The sequence below is a fragment of the Arvicola amphibius genome, chromosome 2, assembly GCF_903992535.2.
Source record: "Arvicola amphibius chromosome 2, mArvAmp1.2, whole genome shotgun sequence".
Lineage (NCBI taxonomy): Eukaryota > Metazoa > Chordata > Mammalia > Rodentia > Cricetidae > Arvicola > Arvicola amphibius.
Window position 1 is genome coordinate 128,722,999 of NC_052048.2, and position 12,561 is coordinate 128,735,559.

The window sequence follows — 12,561 nt, forward strand, 5'->3', positions numbered from 1 at the left end:
TAGCAAATGAAATGACTTCAAGCACTGAAAGAGACCTTCCAAGCTACCGAGTCCAGGCTCCTCATTTTACAGGCGAGACGATGCCTAACAGATTAAATGGCATGTCCGAGGTCGCCAGGCTGTTAAGTGAGGTAGATGGAAACCACACTTGCGGACCACTGGTCAAATGTTCTTTCCACATTGTGTGCTCTATGTTTGCCAAGAAGCGCACAGCAGAGATAAAATGAGAGACCTGGGCTTGCTAGGCCTCCTCAGGCCATCAAGCAACATTCACCAAGCATCTATTACCGTGTGCACCAGCCTGAGTTTTCTGCACTGTCTCCAGCATCCCCCTTTGTCCTGAGGGATCAAAGGATTGAACTGCAATTCAGCTTGAATAAAAAAGGCTATGTAGAATTATTTTGCTTTCCAATCTCACATAAATTCAGTTTCTTAGTTCCTTTTCTCCTTTGCCAAAAGTCACCTTTTGGTAATAAGGGTAATGAACTTAAGATGTGCACATATAGTCATATACGTACATACATGCATATAGAGTGGAAGATGTCTATAGCCCATGCTTGCCTTGAATTTGCAGCAATCTTCCTGCTTCAGCCTCCCAAGTTCTGGGAATTGCAGGTGTGAGTGACCACACCCAGCCAGACTTACAGTCTTATCAGAGTTAACTCTCTCAGTTTTGACTGTGTATATATGAGGCAGATAGCTAACTATTCATCTAATTAAGAAGTCTTCATCTAAATTCACCTAGCAATGTATCCCACGTTAGGTCTCCTTGTGTTTTGCCAAGGACAGTCTGACACTTGAGTTGCCTAGTGGTGGTGAAGTTGGTGCTTAGGTTACTAATACTTTGCTTAGTTATATAAATGGGACTTTACCAAGCATGCTTGACCTGCTCAAGAAAAGCTGGGGAAAGCAAGGAGCAACATTTGTGGAGGCGTTCTCATGTTTAAGCCTCAAAACACCTTAGTCACAGGTTCTGTAACTACACTTGATGGAATGAATGAAGACGCCCAGTCTCCAGGGATTAAGTACCCTGGCCACAGCCACAAGGTCTTCTAGTGGCCAAGCCAAAATTTAACTCTGGGGTTTACTTGTTCCAAAGTCTGTGTCCCCTACAATATCACACTCACCATGGCCTCTGTGCCTTTGTTTGTTTTAACAGCTGAACTATGAGCTGAATACAGACGTGTTGGTTCCAATAGCAAAGACAGGACTCTTGGTAGCTATCCAGTAGGGCAGGGCAGGCAGAATAAACATGTTACCCACCCTGGTAACCTGGGAGCTTCTTCTTAAAGATATTAGTCAAAGGCTTGAGGATTTTTTTTAAAAAATATGAGTAGAAGGGGAGTTTGGGGCCAAGTTTTCAGTGAAACTCATTTGGGTACATAAGAAATCTAAGTGGCAAGAATGTGTGTGGGCCTGTGTAAGGATGAATGAGTGTTGTGAAAACACTCGGTGCATCGGAAAGCACTGAGCCGATGTGGGGCTTGCTTTTAAGGTGTCTGGGGAAGAAGACGAGTTTAGCAGAGTCCATTGCGTCAGCTACAGAGACTTATATTTTAGACAAATCTTTTGCTTTTCCTGTAAAGTCCCTCGATTGATGTTCTCAGCTGTTAGGGGATAGACACTGGTAGTGATGCTCTGTCTAGTGGCCACTACCGTGGCTCCAGTGTCCCACATCTCCCTTCAGACCAGCACCAGTGTCTCCTAAGACATGCCCAGCTTGGTGCATGGTGAATACAGAGGCCTGAGGATGTCATTCTACCTTCTTACCTTGGTCATTCTGGAATGAGGAAAAAAATGAGCACAACAGCCCCAAACCCAAAAGACAAAAAAATCTTTCAGCCTTTGATTTGCTTTGCTGTGCATCCTCAAGCAAGATGCCAATCCCAGCTCTCAGTAGGAAGAGGCAGGTAGATCTCTGCATGCCTTGTTTACAGTGTGAGTTTAGTTCCATGTTAGTCAGAGCTACATAGTGAGACGCTGTGCACACACACACACCCACACACACACCACATATCATATCACATTACACACATACACATATACCACACATACAAACATAGCACACACACACACACCACATATTACTTCATACACATACACCACACATACAAACACAGCGCACATGCACACACACACACACACACACAAACACACACACACACACACATCTCTGCTTCAGGCACCTAAAGCAATCAAAGCAGTCACTGGACATTGCTTTTGCAAGTATCAGAGAAATGAGGTAGAGAAACTGGGTCTAGAAGTTATTGGACCAAAGCCCAGTTACACTGTGACTCTGCAGCCCCACAGAAAGCCCATGGTCCTCCTGGCTTGCACTATCTCAGAAAATGTCTCCTCCCTCCCATCCAGAATCCCCCTCACCCTAAAAGAAGCCTGGGAGCTGGCTGCCCATAAACCCTTGCCTTCCTAAATATCAAAGAGAGTCGAACCTGGCTGTTTCTTTATTTCCATCAAGGGGCCTTTGAATCAAAGGGATTTTTTTTTCTGAGAATGAAAACACTACAGACTCTTGAGGGACCAGGCCCTAAAAAGAAAACACTCCAATTGGAACTGGTTCAAGGCCCTTGTGTCCAATTAAGGAAACACTTGCATTCCTGCGCTAGCTCTAGTCTATCTTTCTTTCTCTCCCTCCATAGCCACGCAGGAATGCACTTCCGCAGCCAGAAGGAGAGGCCACTATCACAGGGACACTGCTGGCATAGCGAGGGCTCCTCTGGTGGGCTGTGCCTGTCAAGGCTTTAGACAAAGAGCAGGAACTACAAAACAAGGCATACTCCTTCATACCAATCCTGCCTGCTCCTACCCAGCCCGGAGACCAGGGAGAAACTCCACCATACCTGTGGCATTATGAAAAAAGAAGAACACACTCCAGTCGCTTCCCTGAGTAGAAATACACTTCCGCTATGCTTCCTCCAGTGGCAACTGATCCCCGCAGATTTCACACCCACTGCTCCTCCTTGGAGGAGCAAGCAGCCTAAGACATCCCCCAGAGAATGGCTTCGGAGCACTTCACTGCCTCTGAGCAGTAACCTGAGCCAGCCCGAGCCTGCTGGAGTCCCTGGTGTACTTCACACCCACAAGACACGCCTTGGAATCAGATAGCTGGGTCCATCTTACACCCTTCTGCCCTTTCAACAGTTCCAGCAGGCATTAGCACATCCTCTACACCAGGAGAGTTACCCATGTTTGCAAGGAGCCATGCTAGGAGGACTTTAGGTCTCTCCCATCTTTGTCCTCCCCCTCACCCAGACAAAGCCATTCCCCATGAGCACCCTCATGTGCAGAAGCACTGTGCCCAGCAGGTGACTATAACTAGAATTCCTTAACCATCATCAGAGCTCTAGAGAAATGGCACACACACTGCGTAAGTGTGGAGTGTGCTGAGTCCCACGGCTTCTTGAGACCCTTGCTCTTTGAGGTCCTGTTACAAAGAAATGGGGTGCTGTCTCCAATGCTGGGCAGCATGCCAGGCACTGGGGAGGCAGGACTGAGATGTCAGCTCCCACTAACACTATATGGTAAGTGCCATAGCAGGGACTCATGACCATATTGGGGGTATGCTAGGTTCTGTCATGAGCTGCAGGCCTCTTAGAGGGATGCGGAACCTAAGCTCTACCAGAACAAGGATTGTGCCTAGCTGGGTGCTAATGTCCTTTTGACATTTGGCACCCAGTAGGTGTTCTCTAAATACTTGTTGGATGAGCAGTAGCTGGGAAATAGGTTCATGTTACTATAGTTGATCTCAAAGGATGAAGAGAAGCCAGAGAAAGGCAATCTTGCCAACAGGACAATTGCTATCAAGGCTCGGGGGAGGAAAATGCCAAGAGAATGCTGGGAACTAGACATGACTTGTCATCTATGAAGCTCAACGACAACAAAACCCAACAAAACCACAGAATCGAATTACAAATAAAGAAAATCTCAATGTTTTAAGTGAGTTTACTATTTTATTTTGGGATATATTTATGGCTAGCTTCTGCTGCATGCAGCCCACAGGTGTGGGATGGGCATGGCTGATAGACCTTGGGAAGAGACGCTGAAGCTTTGTAGGATACCAGCCCTGCATGGCAAACAGAATGAGTGCCTATGGCTAGAAAGGGTATGCTGCTGATGGACTGTGTGAAATTTCTTGAGGAAAAAATTGTCTCTCTTCTGTTAGCCAAACCAATTCTCCAGCCTTTGTTTCCTGGGCTAGTGACCAGCAGGGAGGCACTTCAGCAGAAACATAAGTGAGTCACATTTAGTTTATGTGACATAGGTCTTTGAAGACTTCCCCTCTGGTTTTACACCTCTCTGCAGCCCCCTTCCCTCAGAACCCAGCACCTCCTGACTGCTTTCCAAATGTTCAAGCCCCCCTTTTCTTTTTCCCTCAATTGTCTGTGCTGTGACTCCCCAAGCCCAGGAAGCTTCCAGACCAAGCATTTAATATGACACATAAATTCTGCCACAAGGGTGACATGTGGTACCAGCCAAAGCTGCTTATACTAAAGCAGCATTTCAAGCAGGTAAGTGCGGGAGACACCACAGGGCCATGATGACATGGGAAAGAGAGAGCTGGCAGGAAGTCTGGGATGGATACCACCAACAGACACCAATAGGGGACAGCTGTCCCTATTCCCATCTGTCACACCCTTCTAGAGGACAGCGGACTGGAGTCCTTGACCCTCACTCTAAAGCGATGACAGCATTCTAGTCAATGGGCTTCCACGATAAGGAAGGAGACTTGAAGGTCCAGGCAGATGGTTTTCCTGCTTCTAAGAAGAGACAGAGACTTGGGCTGAAAGGAACTCCTCTCGCTGGACCAAGGGAACTGGATGACCCTGCACAGGTGTGCACCAGCAGAGGTGTCCCTGGCCACAGTGAGGAAGTACTGCATCAGTAGCCCGAGTGCTGTCAGATGCCAAATGCCTTCTCAAGAGCTCGAGGAAGTGCCAGAAGGTCCATGCCCTGGAGCCTCAGCAGGTGTTCAGGGCTCATCTGATAGTGCTGGCCCCAGCCATGGAGGGCAACAGGGCAGCTGGCCACCCATACTGCTCACCCTCCTGACTCAGGGCTGCTTTGGAAAGCTGGCCTCGCACTCACAGCTGTCCTGAGTGCTGCTGCTGCCACTTCTCTGGGAGACAAGGAACTCCCCCAGTGCTAACACCGGAGGCTTTAGAGCCATGATCCCTAACCTCCCCGATGCTGCAACTTTTTAATATTAGTTCCTCATGTTGCAGTGGCCCTCGAATGTAAAATTATTCCATTGATACTTCATAACTGTAATGTTTCTATTGTTATGTATCATAATATAATTATCTGATATGCAGGATATCTGATTTGCTACCCAAAGGGGCCACAACCAACAGATTGAGAACCTCTGCTTTAAAAAAAAAAAAAGAGGCAGGGAAAATAGTAATGGGCATCTCAGCTCACTTCCATAAGGAAAAAACAATGCCTGCCTGCTATCCCAGCACTTTGGAGTTCAGTCACAATGCTTTTCAGCGAAGACTAACTAGGCTACTCAATGGGTCTTGATCATTGATAAGCACTATCCATTTTCTTTCCTTATCAGAGAGTTTGCTCATCCGTAAAATGGTCAACTGTACTGCACAGCAAAGGTGCAATAGTGTCAAGGGCCCAGGTTCCCTAGCAGAAAGGTGCAGTATTTAATCAGTCACTGTTTAAAAATGGACTGGGGGAAAGAAAAGAAAAGAGAGGGGAAGGAAGGAAAGGAGGGAGGGAGGGAGAGAGGGAGGGAAGGAGGGAGGGAGGGAGGGTAGGAGGGAAAGAAGAAGGGAGGAAGAAAGGACACAAGGAAGGATGCAAGGAAAAAGGAAGGGAGTAAGAGCTTTAGTAACGATTCCGCTGCTGTTTTTAGTAGAAAAACAGAAGAGGCACCAAGTGAAGTGTCTTCTGGGCTTCCCAGCTTAGCCTGCGCTAAAAAAGAATGATGCCAACAATCGTAGTCCCTGCCCCATCTCTCCTTTTTTGAAGCACCTTTTGGGATGTATTTATACAGGGCCTCTCACTTGCCAGTACCATGTCCACAAGCACCCACAGGACTGAGAGCTGAGACCTCTGGTTGCTGTATATGGATGGCCCACCAGTCCTTCCAGGTTAACAGTCTCTACCCTTACAACGCCCAGGGCTGCAGACATTTCCGTCAACATCTCACAGCTGTCCGTGTGGCAGGAGCATTAAGAAGGATCATGGTACCCAGTGCCAGCAAGTCGCTCAGCTCTTTTGTTCTTAGGACCTCTGCATGTCTGCACAAGCACTCACACTCCAGGCCAAGGGCATCTCAGCACTTGAATGAGTGCTCTGAGTTCTGGGTCAATGCCGGGGAAAGAACACTGACCCCAGTCAAAACAGAAGCTTGTCCAGTTCCCATTATTTTACCTTCTTTTGTTTTTTTTGTGTTTGGGCATTTCTTGCAAGTAACAACGGACACCTGCCAATGACTTCAGGGAAACAGGTGTGAGAGACAGGCTCAGTTTCAACAGGCCTCTCTCTTCTTTCTGGAGTGCAATGATTCATACAGGAGGTAACAGAGGCATCAAAGCAGAGGACTAGCCACCAGGCATGAGAGCCTGATAGGGGAAAAGGCAGGCCAACGGTCGCTACAAAGATTACAAAGGAGTGAGCTTTGATGGGAAGTGGGGGTGATGGCCAAAGTTGATACCCAGACAGACTTTCAGGTCTTCCGTTCTGTGGGAATGGGGGGTTGGGAGGGAGGGAGATAGAACAGGGTTGGAGATTTTGAGCTTCATAGCTGGAGAAGCCGAGTTAAGAGGGGCTGGTTAAGGAGGAAAAGGTCATGTCTCTTTCCAACAGACCGAGTGTAAATGGAGATTGCTCGTTTGTTTCCCAGCCATTCAGAACCAAATAATCCCACAGAAACTATAATTAATTATAGCACTGTTTGGCAAATCGTTTAGGTGTAGTCCTAGCTAGCTCTTACATCTTAAATTAACCAATTTCTATTAATCTGGGTATCACCATCAGGATGTGACCTACCGGTAAGGTAGGGTCCTCTTTCAGCAGCTGCATGGCACCTCCCTGACTCTGCCTTCTGTCTCTCTGTATCTCTGTTCAGATTTCCTGTCTGGCTTTATTTTGCCCTGCCATAGACCAAAGCAGCTTCTTTAGTAACTGATGGTAATAAAATATATTCACAGGACATAGAGGGACATCCCACATCCAGGGAGCTTCCAGGCAGTCACCCACTGTTCATGGAGTAGCAGCCACGCTATTGTCTAACTATCAATACTGTTTCTCAAGCTATGGGTCTGTGTCAACACGGTTTCTGCATAAAGGTCATGAGCCTGTAAGTGTGTGCCATGGGTATTCATACTGCTATACAAATGGGGTTCTGCAGAAACAGATGGAGACATGTCTTGGGACCCACACCTGTAGAAGGGAGGAGATAGAAGACAGCCGGAGATACAGTTGGGCTGAAGGCCCGACAAATCTTGGTAAACTCTGTGAGGAAATGTGGAGCTAATATCGTCCATCAAATATATCTTCCTATGCCAAAATGACTGGACCTTTGTGGCCTTGCCTTGCTCAATCCATACTATGGACTGTCTTGAAGGAGTGTGAGCATCGGGGAGGCACACCTAGAAGATACTAACAGCTGGAGGCTGTCTGCTGACCCCACGCTCACAGCTGGGCAGCAGACCTTTGCAGAGAAGATCTATCTGGGGGGCTCATTTGATGCCTTTCGCAGACCCCAAGGCTTGCAGCTCTGCTTCTTTGCTTCTCTGCAGCTAGCTGTGCACTGCACAGCACTGTAACCAATTGGCTCCTTAGGGAACACATGACTTCTTTCTGCTTATCTGACCCCGAACCCACCTTGCAGGGGACAGAATGAAAGCCCAGAAAAATCTGCTTTTCCCAAGCTCAACAGGCAGGGCACTGTGAGTATAGATCTGCTAGCCTGAGACCCTGCCTCCCCTCAGCCTCTTCTCTACTCCTTGATGAAGACAGTCTGGCACTCTGAGAGTCACAAAGGAACGACCACAGCTCCTGTTTGTGGATGGCAGATGCCGTGTCCCATCGTCCATGTGTACAGCTCTGCAGGAAGCCAGCAGCTTCCACCCCCAAGTGAGGTGAGCACAAGACCAACGGAAGGCTGAATTCAAGTTTCAGGGAGTCCCCAAACAGGTTCCCTGGAGTTAAACTGGACCAGCAGGGGCCATTCTGGAGCCTTCCATAATTGCTCTTGCAGGAGTGAGCATTGACTTGACCGTACATCTGCATGGAAGGTGCTGTGGGAAGCTTCCTAGGAAACTCTGTAGTTTACTACAGGGCTGCCGGCAAGGCCTCTCCATGATATTGGGAATCAGTGTTCTTATTCTGAGGCTCCATAGGGAGCTTGGGCTTTCCTGAGGCAGCTCTGCTTTGAACTTGTGATTCATAGATTAGGAGGATCATACACTACTGTATAAGTCAGGAATTCTGATCTCTGTTGAAAACACCCCAGCGTAAGCACCTGGGAATTCATAGCACACAGCAAGACTACTCTAGGGTCCATCTGCTCCTGCCTTCTCTTCTTCCCTCTCTCCAAAACTCTTATCACTTTCTAAAAGCCTCTACTCTACTCTCTGTGGCCGTTGTAAGCATGGATACTTTCTAGAATGATATAATATGTAAGTAACAGAATCAAGTAATGCCTTTTTGGGAAACCTTACATTTGTCTTCTCACTCTCTATTGGGGAACCACTTTGCAGGAATGGTGCAGTAGACTTTTAGGGGTCCCTGCGTGTGGCCTCCCACCCTGCAGTGCCAATCACTGCAGCCCTTGGGGGCCACCGTGAGGTTGACAATGCGGATAGAGTCTCAGAGCAGCCATACATGTTGAGCATGCCACAAAAATTAGGTTTTCCAAGAGTCTGGGAGAGGGTCTCACAGTTTCCAATTATTTCGAAGGTAATGAATGGCCAGGATCGGGAAGCCTGGCTGTCTCACCCCTTGTGGTCCAGACATGATGAAGCTTCTCCCCAGGCACAGCTGGGTTTACTTATCACATCACATATCTCCCCAGAATGCTCTGACTGGCCACCATTGCTTTCCCGTTGATGTTTTTACAAGCTGGGCATTTCTGCTCTTGCTTTTCTCCTGCAATCCTCCATGGCCGGCCTGAGGCATTCTTTCCAAGCTGACACATCAACACAACTCCTTCCGGTATTAAGAATTTTTCTCCAACTCCGTGTCCTTAGGCTGAACACATCAGTAACTGGAGAGATTTGAAAACCAGACGTGTCCACTGTTCTGCCTCTTTTGAAGCCAGAGCTTCCTAGGCCAAACGCTGATACCAGGATCTCTAAGGTCCTGTGCTTGGCTCAGGATTCTACATAGAAGGGGATGACTCATTCCCAGGTGTTGAGAGGGCCAATCACCACAAACAGACAACGCCTGTCTGCCACAGGGTGTCTATTACCCTTTGTCTCTGGGTTATTTCAGATCACTGGGAAGGGAGCAGAGGTAGCAATGAAATCCTTTGGAAATGATAGGTAGAAAACATGGATTAACCTTTCTCAGCTTCAGTTCCTTGGCTTGCCAAGCAGGGGTGGGGATAAGGACACCCACCTTGCCGAGCGGGGGTGGGGATAAGGACACCCACCTTGCCCAGGTTGAAGAGTGAAAAGGGAAGATAGGAAACACCTGGCTCGGCACCTGTGCTCCGTCTTTTTCGGTAGGAACCGGTTTCTGCAAACACACACGGTCATCTGAAGTCTCAACCCTCATGATTTCAGGGAGGCCTGACGGCCAGTTCCTTCTGCAGCTCACCCTGCTGGCGATTTCTGGCCATCTCTATCAGAACCCACATTTTAATTGGATTTAATGGGATTCCATGGCCATGCGCGAGACTTGTCAATGTAAAGGTCAGGAACCTCCCCCTTTGAACCTCGTGGGTTTAATGGCATGTCTCTTGGCAACGAGCAGTCAGTCAAAAGGAGTCTGCCCATCAAATTAAGACAATATTGACCTAACACAGGTGATCCCGGGTCAGGCTGGTTCTGCGGTGGCTCTGGCTAGACCAAGGCGCCCTCTGCTCACCTGCCCCGTTCACCTGCCTCTCCCATCACCTGCTCATAGCCACGGCTCTGGGGAGACTGCGGCTCCTGTTTACCGGGCAAGCACAGATAAGGTTTCTCACAACTCCACCTGGGCTCCTCTGCCAAGGTAAACTTGCTCCGCGGAATCGCTCCCTGACTGGAAAATGTGTCCGTCTATTTATTTCTCACTCCCACTGGAAAAAAAGGTGGGGGAAGAGGGGTTGGTGATGATGTCATTCTTTCCACAGAACCTTCTCAAAGGCATCACATGTCACAGCCACTTCCAGGCAACGCTTGGGTTTCTTTGCACAACACCTATGGAACAACTAGTCAAGGGTGCCAGTTTCCTTTCCTTCTCCGCTTTGCCTGTCCATCACCCCTAGTTAGGGCTTTTATTCTCTGGTGGACTGGAGGGCCACCTTGAAAAGGAACCTTAGTCTAGGAGGTGAGGAACCATTTCCTTGATATTTCTCTCGGAAGTGAACTACAACCGGGCAAATACTTTGGCAGCCAGTGGGGATGAGGGCCAGTTGTTAGTCAGATACATCAAAGGACAGAAAATAGGAGGTAGAAAAACGTTTTCAGAAGACACACAGAGTCCGTCACAGTTGCAGTCAGCGTAATTCTTGCTGAAGATAACACACTCACCTACTTGTTTCAAGTCCTTTTATTTCAAAGTAACTATTAGAAGCTGTGACGTGGTAACACTCACCCATGACCCCAGCACTCAGGAGGCTGAAGCAGGTTGGTTGCTGCACGCTTGAGGCCAGCCTGAGCTACACAGGCTGGAGCAGGGCGAAACTTTCGAATTTGGCTGTTTGCCGTGACGCCAAGATGTGCTCAGCTATGCTGCAGTAACAAGAAACACGGCCATCGCCAATCTCTGGCCCAAGCCCACAGAGGTTCCTTTCTCACATTTCCTTGTGTTCTCCTCCAGTGGCCTGAATGTGTCATGCTTCCTCTGAGGCCAGGGAGGACAAAGCTTTATGTCCGGGCTGCCATGTTGGCCAAAGCTTTTTGCTCACTGGCTTATGAGGTCATAAACATAAGCCACACTCCTTTTTTTTTTTTATTGGGTAGAGGAAGTCTCCAGGTCACTGCTAACTTCAGAGTGGATAGGAAATACAATCACCTGCCTGAAAAGCAGACAGCCAAAAATTACTTAGTGGGCAGCACTTATGACGGCCACGTGAGCATTAGCAAATATTAATACATCACACTTTCTACTTTGTGTCTCTTTATTTCAAAGAAAGTAAATAGCGGAAGCCTTGCAGTGTGGTGCACATCTGTCATCCTGGTACTAAGGAGACAGACACAGAAAGGCTACTTGCTGCAAGTTCGATGCCAGCTTGAACTGCAGGGCGAGTACCAGGCCAACACAGGATACATACAAGACACAACCTCCAAAATAAATAGATAGACAGACAGACAGATAGATAGATAGATATAGATAAATGTAGTCTAAAAAACACAAAAGAAGGGATAGATAAATATATTCTAAAAAACACGAAAGAAATGATAGATAAATAAATTAAATGTATTCTAAACAACACAAAAGAAAGGAGAGATAGATAAATAAATAAATGTATTCTAAAAAACCCAGAAGAAAGGAAGTAAATATGAGAGGCATAATTAAGTTCCTCTCCAAACACTTTATCCTAGTTCCTTCCTTCATTTCCCGAACTTGTTTTGATTTCCACCTTAATCATCCTCTCCCTTGTTTTTTAAAGAAAACTTTTTATTGCACCAGTGTGTATTCACAAACACTGTCAAGTTTTATTTAGGCGGGGTTTTGAAACCTTACCAATAAAGTATTATAACCCTTTTTATTACACAGAACATAAGCCTAGAGAGAGAGAGAGAGAATTAGAATCTTCTGCAATGCATTTCTGCCTTGGCATTACAATTTTGAGATCTGGATCTCTGATGACAGATCCTGCTGTCCTCCATTGTCTAACTACAATGCAGCCTGCTTATCTGTTCTCTTGTTGACGGATATGCCAGTTGTTCCCAGCCGTGGCAATAAACATCTTCATACATGTCTGCCTGACCGCCTGCCACCAGTGGGACTTCCAGACGTGACCACTTTCGTCTTCATGCCTAGTTGCCAGACTGCTCTCCAGAGGGCTTGGATCAGCTGGCAGCACCACCAGCCATGCATGAGACTCGGAGATTTAACTGCTCTTTCCTAATACTTGGCACGAGCTGTGCATTTTTGCCAATCTGGTGGGTGGGATGGTAGCGCTCTGTTGTTTTGCATTGTATTTCTCTAATAGTGAGAGTGTGCTTCTTTTTATAGTCATTGGCTCTCCGGAGTTCTTCTAAGAGTGTCCTATTTTTTTTGTCCATGCCTCTTCCATATGTCAGCTTATTAATTTGTGAATTTTATTTACATATTATATTAATTACAAATTTCTTCTCTCAGATAATATGGTTTGTTTTTCTATGGGTTACAATGGACTTTGTTGGATAGATGTCAATACAACTAAATTTATGA